This window comes from Acomys minous, assembly GCF_964271855.1.
Source record: "Acomys minous genome assembly, chromosome: 2".
In the NCBI taxonomy this organism is placed as follows: domain Eukaryota; kingdom Metazoa; phylum Chordata; class Mammalia; order Rodentia; family Muridae; genus Acomys; species Acomys minous.
The window spans coordinates 132443536-132457683 of record NC_140484.1 but is presented as its reverse complement, the minus strand read 5'-3'; positions in this window follow the sequence as shown (position 1 = coordinate 132457683).

The window sequence follows — 14148 nt, the reverse complement described above, 5'->3', positions numbered from 1 at the left end:
CACTGATTATCTGTGTGATCCTGGACATGGATATAACTCTGATTACTGAAAGCTATTCTTATGAAACTGAACCCAATTGCCATTCAGCTTCTATAAAATTAGTGCTAATACTATTTGTCTGCCTGGCAAAGTTACTGGGAGGCTCAAGTCAGATGAGAGACCGGAAAAGATTTTGTAAACCATAAAGAGTAGCATAAATGAAAATGGTCCTTTTTGGTTTATGTGCATGTGTACACATGTGTGTGTGTGTGTGTGTGTGTGTGTGTGTGTGTGTGTGTGTTCATGCGTACTTGGGTGCTTATGTGTGCAGGTGCTTGTGTGGAGGTCAAAGGGAAGCCTCTGGTATTGTTCCTCAGGAGCTGTACAGTTTGGTTTTGAGACAGAGTCTCCTATCAGCCGGGAGCTCACCAAGTAAGGTAGGCTGGCTGCAGGCAGCAAACCCCAGAAATCTGCCTAGCTGTGCCTCTCCAGCACTGGGAGTACACACATGAGCCAGCACACCCAGATTTTTTTTTTTTTTTTTTTTTTTTTTTTTTTTTTTTGCGGATCTAGGGAAAAAAACCAATATCCTCATCATTGGCTGGTAGACACCTTACTGACTGGACCATCTCCCCTGCTCTCAGATGCTCTTTCTAGAGCACGTATTTTACTGTGCTAAGAACACTTTAGATTTTAGGTGTCCAATAAGTATTGTTGCCTATAGGCACCACATTGTTCGACCATACTCTGGAGACTGTTGCTCCTTTTAGTGAACAAATTAAACAGCCCCAGCTGGTTTGAAAATACTAGATTGTTAACAACCTCCCTAAGGTTGCTTTTCTTAAGGGATTTCCCTCTGAGTTGCTAAGAGCCAGATTTACAGTGGCTTGAAGCCTTTATTCGCTCCCCTGGCAAAGAACCAGAAGCGCAATAATTCCAACGAAGTTAGTCAAAAGGATTTGGTAAGTACCTTTTGGTGGGCACTTTTTGATTCTAGACACAAATAAACCATGAGTGTGAAGTATCACAGGATATGGGCTTCTGTGCAACCAGAGGTTGTAACATTTATCATGCTATCTTTAAGGCATCGTACACATACCTACCAATGTGAAGGACTTCTGTCAGTTGGCTGGCTACCATAAGAATAGAAATCTTGAAGCAGATGCTAGTACTGTTAGCAAGCTGGTGACGTGGGATTTGTAATAGACTGGAGAGTTTAGGACATGTTTGAATTCTGATGTCGCCTGGAGAGGAATGCTCCACTTTGGGAAAATGCTAAGCAGGTTTGATTTAATAAAAAATAAGCTTCCAGCAAGCAGAATAGAGTGGACACATGGCCAATGATGCTTCCTCACTGAGGCTGTACACAGTCAGGATGTGGTGATTCCAGATACTTCTCCCTTAGCCCTGTGCCATTCTGTAGCTGACCAATGAGTAAGGAAAGGTAGGGACCCAGCCTACATATTTTGATTAAAAAAAAAATCACACACACACACACACACACACACACACACACACACTTTTTGACTTATTATCCTAGGCTAACATGCTTTTGAGTCCCAGTGGCTCCCTTATTCTTATGTAATGTCTTACTCCATGGAGCCAAAACATTTCAGGGGCAAGTATATCTTCTTCATCTACAGCATCAGAACCAGGAAACAAGCTTGGATCCTGCAATTCCAAAGAAAAAAAGCATTCTTGCAAAGGACCCAGGCTCAGTTCCTAGCACCCATATGGTGGCTCACAACCTTGTTATTGCCTTCTGCTAAATGGTAATAAAACAGATTCTTCCAAGTCAGGCAGTGCTGGCACAGGCCTTTAATCCCAGAATTTAGGAGGGAAGGGCAGGCAGACCTCTGAGTTTGAGATCAGCCCTGTCTAAAGAGTGAGTTCCAGGGCTGCCACAGCTACACAGAGAAACCCTGGCTCAAAAAAGAACCTTCCACAAAGACTGGTTATAGATGAGGTAATGCAAATAAGAGTTAGCATAGAGGCTGATAAGGAATTACTCAAGACATGGGCTCCAGATAGACTAGGCAAGAGCAGGGTAGAAAATCTAGCCTGCCATACAGGAAGCAACATCCCAAGTCATCACTCAATTTTTTAGAGGATGTTTACTTGTAGCAGAAGCACAAAAATTGCTAATATTTAACAGTGTGGCAAGCCTTTGTGGATAGACCGCTAAGTTGCATCCGTGTATGGCCTCTAGTGACTCAGCCTGACTAAGGTGGTGAGAAAATAAAGAAAAGACAGACAGGTGGACACACGGGCACACAGAAGGAACTAGGGTCAGCTGCTGGAGAAGCCGAAGCACTCTTTAAGAGCAGTGTGTTTATTATACGGAGTTGAGCAGGGAGGCAGGAGTAGGGCACACAGCTAAACAAGGCGGTGGATCATTACACGCAGCTAAAGCAAGGAGGCAGGATTATGGGATGCAGCTGGATTGAGGAGGCAGGGTCATCTAATCTGGATGGGAGCTCTCTCTGCAGCGGAGCAGTCTTCAGACTATAAACATGCTGATGGTAGAGGGGAGAAAGCTATGGCGGACATTTCTGCATATACACACTATCAGCATCCACACAAGGAGCAGAGGAAGGCTTTGTCATTCCCCTCTGAGCCGTACCCCAGGGGGGAGGGCATTGCCATCCCTCACAGGGCCTGAGGTTTGGGGTCCTTAACATGGCAGTGCCCCTGTCTAAGAGTACACACTCACTCAGGACTCCCTCATGGCTCCCTTCTCCTGACACTACAGCATTTTCTTTCATCTTTGTGTCAGAAGCAGAGAAGGCTTAGCTTACAGGGCTTTTAGGTTAAGATGTCTTTAACACGTTATTTGTTCACCAATAAAATGGTTCTCATTTTTACTGTTATTTGAGTACCTCTGTGATCTACTATTGTAAATAAGCAAAGGCCAGGAGTCAAAGGCCTTGCTATTTGTTCAACAATTAGTTATGCAACATTTTCCATGTGCTGGGCTCTTTGCTGGGCCCTGGAGGAAATGATGGTAAGAGGAAATAGAAATCACAGTAGTAAGACAATACATGCAGTAAACATCGAACCCCTACTTTGATCTAGCCAATGGACAGGACATTCTCCACAGTTATGTGGAGAGCAGGGACTGACTCTGACATGAACTCTGGTGCACCATATTTGACCACTTCACCTTGGTGGGGAGGCCTGGTGGCACTCAGAGAAAGAATAAGCAGGCTACCAAGATGAGACTTGATAGCCTATGACCGTATAGTGGGGGAGGAGGTCCCCCTTGGTCATAGACCTAGGGGAGGGGAATAGGGTGAAAGCGGGAGGGAGGGAGGAATGGGAGGATACAAGTGATGGGATAACAATTGAGATGTAATCTGAATAAATTAATAAAAGAAAATAAAAAGAAATCACAGTAGTGTGAAGAAAAGAGACAAAGCAAATGGGCAGGAACTGGAAAGCATGGGCAATCTTTTGTTGGGGGATTATAGAGCACGGTAGGCTTATGGACAGGAAATATTCTTGACCCAAACTCAGGAACCAGACCAAAGCAAATATCGTTTTCCTCCTGAAACGAAGTACTGTAGAGTATCTAAGGATTAAGTAGGAGTTAGCCAGGGCGATGCCGGAAATGATTGACAAGTCAAGACTAGTCTTCTAAAATAGTGAGCCCTGGCTGCAGCAGCGTAGTGATGATAGTTAACGCTGCAGAAGTAGGATGGGGCCTCCGGTATTGGAATTTCATTCCTGTCGACAGAAAATAAGACAAAGGCCAGTGGACCAGAGGCTCAGGGTGCATGAATAGTAACATTGTGAAATGGCCCAGAGAGGCAAAGGAACGGCGAGGTGTGAGGCTAAGGGGTTGCTCATCCCTCACTTCATAAAACTGCAGAAGAACAAAGGGAAGGCTGATGGGAAAATCAAGTTCCCTGTAACCTACCATCTGATCTTGGCTTAGCCACAAGCTCCTTTTTATTATGTGATTTGGAATAAGAATTTCCCTCTCAGAGACTCTGGGGCCAGAGTTAAGAATGCAGGTCGCTCCCCCAGAGATTCAGGCCTGGTTCCCAGCACCTACAATGATTGGTTCCCAGTCACTGTCACTCCAGTTCCAGGGGATCTGATGACTTCTTCTGGCTTCTGTGGACACTGTGGTGCACACCCATAGAGTACAGGCACACATGTGGCAAAGCACTCATACTCATAACATTGAAAAGATGTTAAATGTAAAAATCTGTTGCAACCATGGTGTGCACATCTTCAGAGCGTGCATCCTGTAGCCAGGATAATTGTGTGCTTTTTCACTCTGCCTTCCAGAAGAAATAACATCTAGATTGAGATCCGAGAGCCACTGTGAGTTAGCAGACTGCAACCTGCAGGCTCCAGGTTGATCAAGACACAGCCCTCCTGTGGCTGCTCTGGTGACCTCCGCTGCACCACCATCTCTTTTCCCTTCTCTCCAGTCTGGTGTCCCATGGAACTCAGGTCACTCTCCATGCTGGTCTTTTACTCTCTTTGACATTTGTCTATCGAGGACTGGATCAGGAGGTTGTGTTTTCAACTGTAGCCCTCAATGTTTAATTCAAGAGGGGAGAAAACCTGATCCTCTCTGGGCGGGTCTCGTCTAGAAGGCTGAGCATCTGAAACCTGAGGATCGAATGGCCTTTTCATGATTGGCTACTAATTATTTTATGCTCTTGACTGCAGTCTTTTGTCCTGTGGCTCTTCTTTTTTCCTCCCCTCAATGAGAGAAATAAGAGAGAATAAACTCCTTTTTTTTTTTTTTTTTTTTTTAGCTTCTAAAATATTAAGCCTCAGAGGGACCTATGGCAATGTTCCACTCCCAGCATTCTTATCTAGGTGAGGATAAACAGCAGATGAATATTTGAAGGGGAATATATAAATGATTTGCTTTTCTGAGGGAAAGTTGGACCATGATTTGGTAAAGATGGGGGCAGTTTCATCTTCTTTAAGAAGCCATAGTCACATTGCCGGCACACGCCCTTGTCATAGCAGACTTCTCAGAACCGACTCTCTACAAAAAGACAGGACAGGGTCATGGTTCAGTGGGTGTGTGTCTGGATCACAAAATCAGTTCCCCTTTAGCGATGTTACTGTCCCTCGTTCCCTCCAGCTGTCCCTCCAGCACCTACCACAATGCCTGTCAGGTTAGGAGCCTTGTTGATGATGATTCTGTGCTAAGTGTGTTATCTTGTGATGTGACATGATACGGTGAATATGACATAGTGCTCTGGCTTCACAGGGTATTCTTTATTTCTCTCTCTCTCTCTCTCTCTCTCTCTCTCTCTCTCTCTCTCTCTCTCTCTGCCCCCCCCAAACTCTTCAGTCTTACACTGTTTGTGAGGCATGGTGGCACGTATCTATAATCCCACCACTAAGGAGGTAGAGGCAGGAAGATCAGGAGTTCAAGGCCAGTCTGGGCTACATGAGACTCTGTTTCAAAACAAGCAAACAAACAAGCAAGCAAACAAACAAAACCCTAGGCTTCTCAATGGAAGAACTGTAAAGGATGTTTGGTGTAGTGCTGCAGGTTATAACCAAGAGGCACAGACAGCCCTGTAGAGACACCGGGTGACATAAGGCAGGCCGGGAATAAGAAGTGGGGCTTAGAAATCGTACACCGTGCTCTTTCTGCCACCGGTGTTTTCTTTCCGGCCAGATGATCATTCTGAGTTTGGGTATGGATCAGGAAAGATGGCCTTCTCCCCTCTTCTAGCCACAACCACGCCCCCCTTCCAGTTTCTTCCTCTTTCTTCCCTTCTCCCTCTCAAAATTTGGATCTAATCCAGGAGCCACAACAGGTGTTGGATTTGCCTCTCAGCAAATCCTGCCTCTTGGCCGACAGGGCCCTGCATCACACGGTTGGCTGTCAGAGCAATTTCGAGATTTCTCTGGTGCCTCCCGGGACAGTTCTAATAAGATTTGGTACATCCACCGGTGGCATAAAGTCTTTAGAAGTCTACTCCAGGCTTCCCCAAGCTGAGGGGTATTTTATCTAAAACTACTTTGGTTTCCTACGGATTCTTTTGATTTTTTTTTTTTTTTTTTTTTTTTACCAAGCCTGACCATAGCCTTGATATACATGGAAGTCAAGGCAGGCTCAAAGCCTCTCCTCAGTATCTGAAGCTGCCCCAAATGAGCTTCACCTCTTCCACTGGAGAGGGGGCAGGGCATGCTGCTATAGTGCCTAACACAGTCCTCGGCACACTCAATAACTGCTTGTGATAAATATGCACAAGAAGCCTCGGTTTGAGTTCAGTTGTGTCCGCTTTGGGGAGTCACATCATGTAGGTGTGCGCAACATGGCCATCACCCACATGACAACCACAGCTACTCTCTGGCTGCTGACAGGAGTATGGTTAGCTGCTGGCCTCTGGTTGCAGTACCTTCTGGAATCTGCTGCAGTGTTACCCCAACCTTGCTCCACCCTTATCCCAGTCTCCTAGGCCCTTTCCCGGCTGACTGAGCAACACACACACACACACACACACACACACACACACACACACACACACACAATCTGGGGCTCCTCATATGGGCAGTCTCTGATCCTCATCAGCATAGCTAAGACTTTCTTAGAACTGAATGGAAGACTTAGGCTCCACTACCCAGTTTTCCTTCCCCTGCCTTTTTAAATGGAGGTCAAGGCTGCATTATAAGCTTAAGCTCTCCCACCTCCTCAGGACACCTTATCCTTGGATCCTTCCCAATTTTCCCCCTCCATATGATTTCTTGCATTTGTCACTCCATCTGGGCGTCTGCTTCCTGCAGGATCCAAATAAACACTCTGATACAGTCGGCTCAACTCACACCTCTGCTGGGTGGCGGGACTCGTTCTAAGGGAAGTGAGGACTTAAGCAATGTGGGTCCAATAACAGAATCTTCAGGATCAAAGAGTGAGTTCAAATTCAGCGTTATGTTTAGCACGCAAGTTTGGTTTTTTTTGGTTTCATCGAGACTCTATAGCTGTGTCACTGATGACTCACGTTTAGTAATTTATGGAGGGGAACTGCAGCTGAGTCTGGCATCATCGAAATATAGAAGAGCTGTTTTACTGAAAACTGTGTGTCAAAAGGCATAGAGGTAGGCATGGTGGGTTGGAGAAATGGGCTTAAGAGCACAGGCTGCTCTTCCAGAGGACCAGAGTTCAATTCCCCAGGACCAGGGCTCAATTGCACCCACATGCAACTCTTAACTCTCTGTAACTCCAGTTCCAGGGAATCTAACACCCTCACAGAGACATAAATGCAGGTAAAACATCAATCCACATGAAGTAAAAGTTAAATAATAGCCGAGCAGTGGTGGCACATGCCTTTAATCCCAGCACTTGGGAGGCAGAGGCAGGCGGATCGATGTGAGTTCAAGGCCAACCGGGTCTACAAAGTGAGTCCAGGACAGCCAAAGCTACACACAGACGACATGTCTCAAAAAACCTAAATAAATAAGTAAGTAAAAATTAAAAATTAAAAATAGCAGGTTTGAGAGATGGCCCAGCAGCTAAGAGAATGTGCTAGTCTTTGCAGAGGATTGGAGTTTGGTTTTCAGCATGTTTTACACACACACACACACACACACACACACACACACACACATACACACACATACACATGCATGTATGTATTCTGTGTGCACACAAAAACAAAAGCCACAGCAAGAAGATGTTTTGAACCACAGACCACTGGAGCTACAAAGATCATCCAATCTACTCCTTTCCAAACTCTGTTTATAATATAGAGATTTTCATGAACCTGGGGCAAAGGGTTACGTGTGAAACCTAAATGTATGGTAGTTGAAAGAAGGCGGAGGGTGATGATTCAGGTTAAAGAGGTGAGCAGATGAATTAACACTGGGCAAATGGGCCATAAATTGAAGAACTAAGATAAAAATCCCAATTTTCTGGCTCGTGTAGCTTTATTTTGGACTTTAGTTTTACTTCTGTAGTGTGTTGACTGTGAGCAATCCAGAATGGAAAGAATTTGGGGGTCACGATGCGTGTTTTGTTTCTGTAGTCGTACTCCTGGGGGAATGGCATATTAGATTTGTCTTTTGGATGCAACTGGGTGACTCTAAACAAATACGCTTTTCCCAGAATCTGGCTTTCATTATTTTTATATCCTCAGGCTTACAAGTCAGCTGGGACGAGGCTACCAAGAGAACTGCCTAATGGAAGGAATCTGTTTGTTTCTAACTTATAATAGGAGCAACCTCAGCATACAGATCAAAGCCCATGGAAATGTCTACTGCCCTAAAGCAAGCTACAATGTTTTTTGAGAGACATTTAAGGAATATTTAGTACCCTTCTTTAAAAAGTCCATATCAAATACGTTTAGGCAGTGTTTTGTATTACATCTGTCTTTGGGATTCATGTTACAGAGGAAAAAAAATCTCAAAATCTTGTCTGTTTCACCCACCCAGTGTTTAGACATTTGATTGTTGATAGAAACTTACGTTCAAAGATTATCTATTTTCATCATCTATAACACACTTGGGAAATGCCGGGAACAAAAAGCAGGTCTCAGTTGTGGCCCTGACTCTTCCAAAATTTGTAGTTTTGTTTTTCTTTGAAGCCCAATATTCTCATGTGCTAAATAAATCTAAATAAAAGATTTAGAATCAATGATTCGCAGAGGAAAGTGACTATAATTTATACACTCCTGCTCCATGTAAGGCATGGTTAAGCCACCAGGTCTCCACACTTATAAAAGATCACACTTTATTTATCTAGTCACTTGTTTATCTACTTTATCTGTGTGGGGGTGCTATGCTTGTATATGTGGGTGCACCTGCCTGGAATCTGCATGTAGATGCCAGAGATCAACTTTGGGTGTCTTCCTTTATTGGTCCCTTTTCTTTTTCTTTTTCTTTTTTTTAAGATTTAATTTATTCATTATGTATACTGTGCTCTGCCTGCATGACAGAAGAGGGCATTAGATCCCATCGTAGATGGTTGAGAGCCACCATGTGGGTGCTGGGAATTAAACTCAGGAACTCTGGAAGAGCAGTCAGTGCTCCCAACCTCTGAGCTATCTCTCCAGCCCTGGTCCTTTATTTCTATGCCCCCTCTGCTGGGAGACAGGGTCAGCTAGGATACCCAACCATTGAGTCCCTGGGATCTGCCTGTCTTTGACCTCAGAGTCACAGGGGCACACCGCCTCACACAGCTCTTATGTGGGTGCTGAGAATCTGCACTTGAGTCCCCTTGATTTTGTAGCAAGAACTTTACCCTTTGAGCTATCCATACAGTACTTACCTTTTTCTTTTTTCTTTTCTTTTCTTTTCTTTTCTTTTTTTTTTAAGATAAGGTCTTGCTCTATAACCCAGGCTGGCCTCCACCTCTCTCCTCCTGCTGCACTTTAGAATGTTGGTATTATAGACACACTCCAGTACACTTAATTGCCTACAGTTGGCTTAGCACTTTGCTGTAATCATCTTCTTAATGATTTTCAATAAAGGGTCCCACATTTTTATTTCATAATGGCCATGAAAATTTATTACATAGTTTGTCTATATGTCAATATATCTAATATTTATACCAGTTTAACAAAAAATATATGTGTATATTTGTGGCCTATGGATACGGAAGTTAAGGATCTGGCTGGTTAAATAAATTGCTCAGGGTGACGTAAGAAATGATTAGCAGGGCCTGGACTCTACTCTTGTCCATTTGTCTCTGAAGCCTTTGTTCTTCCACGATGCCAGCTGCCAGTGAAAATATTCTAGAATTCTAAGAATCTTCTGTTCTGTTCAACTGCTAGATCTGTCTCACTGTTGGACAAAATAGCCTTATTGATCCCATTTATGTACGCTATATTGGAGTACATAGTGGTGGAGTGAGTTAGTGAGTAATAGACTGAACGTCAGAGAGTGGCAAGTGTAGAAGTTAGGCATAGAGTCCAGCGCACATGATTCGGCCATTTACCCACATGTAACCTTGGTCAGCACAATTAGTGCCTTTGAATCCTGGTGTTTCCTCATAGGTACGTTGTGAAGATTAAACAAAACAACACATCACCCTAAACGTTTTAATCCCTTAATAGACCACTGCTTGCTTTATTGATGTAAACCAAGCAGACGTGCTATTATGATCTCAGAACTTCAACTACTGTCAAGTGTTTGATTCGTTAGTGACCAGGGTGAGAACATTACATTTATTCACTTAAAACAAACAAACAAACAAACTGGCTCCAGCCAGGGCAGCAGGCAGGCTAACCACAGATCCTTCTCTCTCTCTCTCTCTCTCTCTCTGTCTCTCTGTCTCTCTGTCTCTCTGACTCTCTGTCTCTGTCTCTGTCTCTCTCTCTCTCTCTCTCTCTCTCTCTCTCTCTCTCTCTCCCTCTCTCTCTCTCCATCCCTCTAAATCCAATCCTCTAGTCTCATCCTCAGCTCCGTAGCTGACTACCTGCTGAGGCCTCTCCTTACTCTGCTACCATTCCCAGGGGACCAAGCAGATCCTGGGGAAACCGCCTGCTTTCTTCCCTCTTGTGGACCCTCTCAACAACACCCCAGTTCACCCCCATTCCTAAATGTCAGCTCCCAATACCTAGAAACAAATTTTACCTGGAACCCAACAATGGCCATACCTACCAGGATCCCATAAAAATTCCTACCAGGCAACACGCAGCCACCATACATTCCAAAGAGGCAGGAAGGGCAATAGAAACCGAGGACTAAAATACCCACGCAGAAAAGACAAAACCAGACACCAGCATGTAGAATTGAAATCTCCCCAAACCCAGATGCCTAGACACAATAGCCTTGTGATTATGATGGATGTCCTTAAAGAGGAAATCAGTAAATCTCTTAAAGAAATCCATGAAAACACAAGCAGTGGAAGAAAACGATAAAACAGTTTAAGACCTGAAAATGGAAATAGATTAAAAACAAAAACAAACGGAGGGAAATCTGGAAGTGATCAATTTAGGAACTTGAGCAGAAACCACAGAATTAACCTTCACCAACAGAATACAGCCCAGGAAAAGACAAAAAAAACCCAAGGCCAAAGGCTTCCTAGTTCAAAATGCGAAAAGCTAAAGGCCAAGGAGCTGAAGAGCTAAAAAGTGGGCTGGAGAGATGGCTCAGAGGTTAAGAGCACTGACTGTTTTTCCAGAGGTCCTGAGTTCAATTCCCAGCAACCACACAGTGGCTCACAACCATCTATAATGTGATCTGATGCCCTCTTCTGGCCTGCAAGTGTATGTACAGGCAGAGCAGTGTATATATAATAAAGAAATAATTTTTTTTTTAAAGAGACAGCTAAAAAAGCTCCTTTTTCTTTTACACACTGTCTTAAATACTCCTCAACTCAAAGTCCCTCCTACTATTTAATCCCTGTCAGCTGCTTTCTTACTCCACCTCCTGACTTAGGGTTAACTTTATTAAATCTTGTGTACAGAAAGCTCTTGGATTAAAGTGTGTGTTAGGGCTCAACCACACCAAAGAAAAGACAGGTTTTCACAGTTCACAATGGGATCACAATGGGATCAAATATCCTGTAACAAACCTGACAAGAGAAAAACTTGTAGGATAAAAACTTTAAGACATTGAAAAGGATATCAGAAGATGGAAAGATCTTCCATGCCCATGGGTCAGTAGCATTAATATAGTAAAATGGCCTTTATGCTAAAAGTAATCTTCAGATTCATTGCAATTCCCATCAAAATTCTAACAATTTTCACTTTCATATGGAAAAAAAAAAACCCAGCACAGCTAAAACAAACATGAAGAATAAATGAACTGCTGGAGGTATCGCCATTCTCGATTTCAAGTTGTACTAGAGAGATCTATAGTAATAAAAACTACATATGGTGTAAAAATAACTTTCATTCACCTGTTTAAATGTCATCTCAGAGTGTGACTGCCTCTATCTGCTAGCCTAGGCCTAGTCTTGGAAGTTGCTAGCCTCCATACAATCTAATGTAGGCCTAGCATGCTTTCAGCCTCTGAGACTTGCTGCTGAATAAGTTCACCCTTTCTAGCTCTTTCTGAACTCTGGCTGGCTGGTTCAACTCAGCTGTTCTGGCTCAAACTCCTCTCCAAGATGATTGATTCAAACTGTCTTCTCTCTGACTGAATTACTCTGCCTGCCCTCATACTAACTTCGGCAATCTGCTCTAATCATCTGGATCCTCGTTCTCTGGCTCATCCTGTCTTCACCTGTGTCTGGCTTGTTCTCTCTTTGAAACCTGTCTCTGTACAACTGTCCCAGTAAAACTGCCTCCTTCCCCTCTCTGTCTGGACTTCTCCCTTTTGCGTCACCTCTCTTTCCTCTTGGTTCTCCTGAGAGCCAGGCATATCCTATTCTATCAAATCTGATTCATCACTTTGTCCACCTCTCAATTAGATATGACTTTCAAACATGGCTGCTTCCTTTTACCAATTAAATTTACCTTCATTGTTTTGGATTAAATGTATGTGCTAAGGGCATTTCTGTGTTCCAGGCAGAGTAGCCACGTTGCTGGATTAAAATCTTTTTACAATATGGTATTGGCATAAAAGCAGAGATGCTGATAAAAGGAATTGAATTGAAGACCAAGACATAAATCCACACATCTATGCACACCTGATTTTTCCCCCGAGACAGGGTTTCTCTGTGTAGCCTTGGCTGTCCTGGAATTGCTTTGTAGACCAGGCTAGCCTCGACCGCACAGGGATCTACCTGCCTCTGCCTCCCTGAGTGCTAGGATTAAAAGCATGCACCACCATTCCCAGCTTGCACTTCTGGTTATTTTTTAATTATAATTTATTCATCTTTACATCCCAGTTGTTATCCCCCGGCTTGCATCTTCCTGTTCCCACCCTCCCTCCTTCTTCTGCCCTATTCCCCTCCCTTAGACCTCTGACAGGGGGCTCTTCTCCTCTGCCATCTGACCACAGCCTATAAAGTCTCATCTAGATAGCCTGCATCCCCTTCCTCTGTGTGCCCACAGGGTCTCCCCACCAAAGGAAAGTGATCAAATCTTGGACACCAGAGTTCATGTCAGAGGCAGTCCCTGTCCCCACCACCCCAGCCATGGAGAATGAGCTGTCCGTTGGCTAGATCTGGACAGGGTGTTTAAGTTTACTGCATGCATTGTCCCTGGTTGGTGCAACAGTTTGTGCACGCACCCCTGGGTCCAGATCCACCAGTTTTGATGGTCTCCTTGTAAGGCTCCTGAAACCTCTGGGTCCTTCCATCCCCCTACTCTTCCATGCCACTCTTAGATCTCCACCTGGAATCCAGCTGTGAGTCACAGCATCTGTCCTGTTCCCCCTCAGGGTGGAGTCTCTTAGACAACATCTATGTTGGGCTAATATCCACTTATAAGTGAGTATATACCATGTGTATCTTTCTGGGTCTGGGTTACCTCACTCAGGATGATATTTTCTAGTTCCCTCCCTTTGCCGGCACATTTCAAGATTTTCTTGTTTTTAATAGCTGAGTAGTATTCCATTATGTAAATGTGCCTCGGTTTCTTCATCCATTCTTCAGTTGAGGGACATCTAGGTTGTTTCCAGATTCTGGCTATCGTGAATAAAGCTGCTATGAACATAGCTGAGCATATGTCCTTGTCGTAGCGTGGAGCATCTTTCAGGTGTATGCTCAGAAGTGGTATGGCTGGGTCTTGTAGTAGCACTATTCCCAATTTTCTGAGAAAGCACCAGATTGATGTCCAAAGTGGTTGTACAAGTTTGTATTCCCACTAGCAATGGAGGAGTGTTCTCCTTTCTCCACATCCTTGTCAGCATGTCCTGTCACTTGAGTTTTGGATCTTAGTCATTCTGATAGGTATGAGATGGAATCTCAGAGTTGTTTTGATTTGCATTTCTCTGATAACTAATTGATAACTAAGGACATTGAGCATTTCTTTACGTTTTTCTTGGCCAACAGATGTTCCTCTGTTGAGAATTCTCTGCTTAGTTCTGTACCCCATTTTTAATTGGATAATTTGGTTTGGTGGTGTTTAATTTCTTGAGTTATTTATGTATCTTGGATATTAGCCCTTTGTCTGATGTAAGGTTGGTGAAGATCTTTTCCCAGTCTGTAGGCTGTCGCTTTGTTCTGCTGTCAGTGTCCTCTGCCTTACAGAAGCTCTTAAGTTTCCCATTTATTAATTGTTGATCTTAGAGCCTGAGCTATTGGTGACATGTTTAGGAAATTGTCTCCTGTGCCAATGAGTTCAAGTCTCTTCC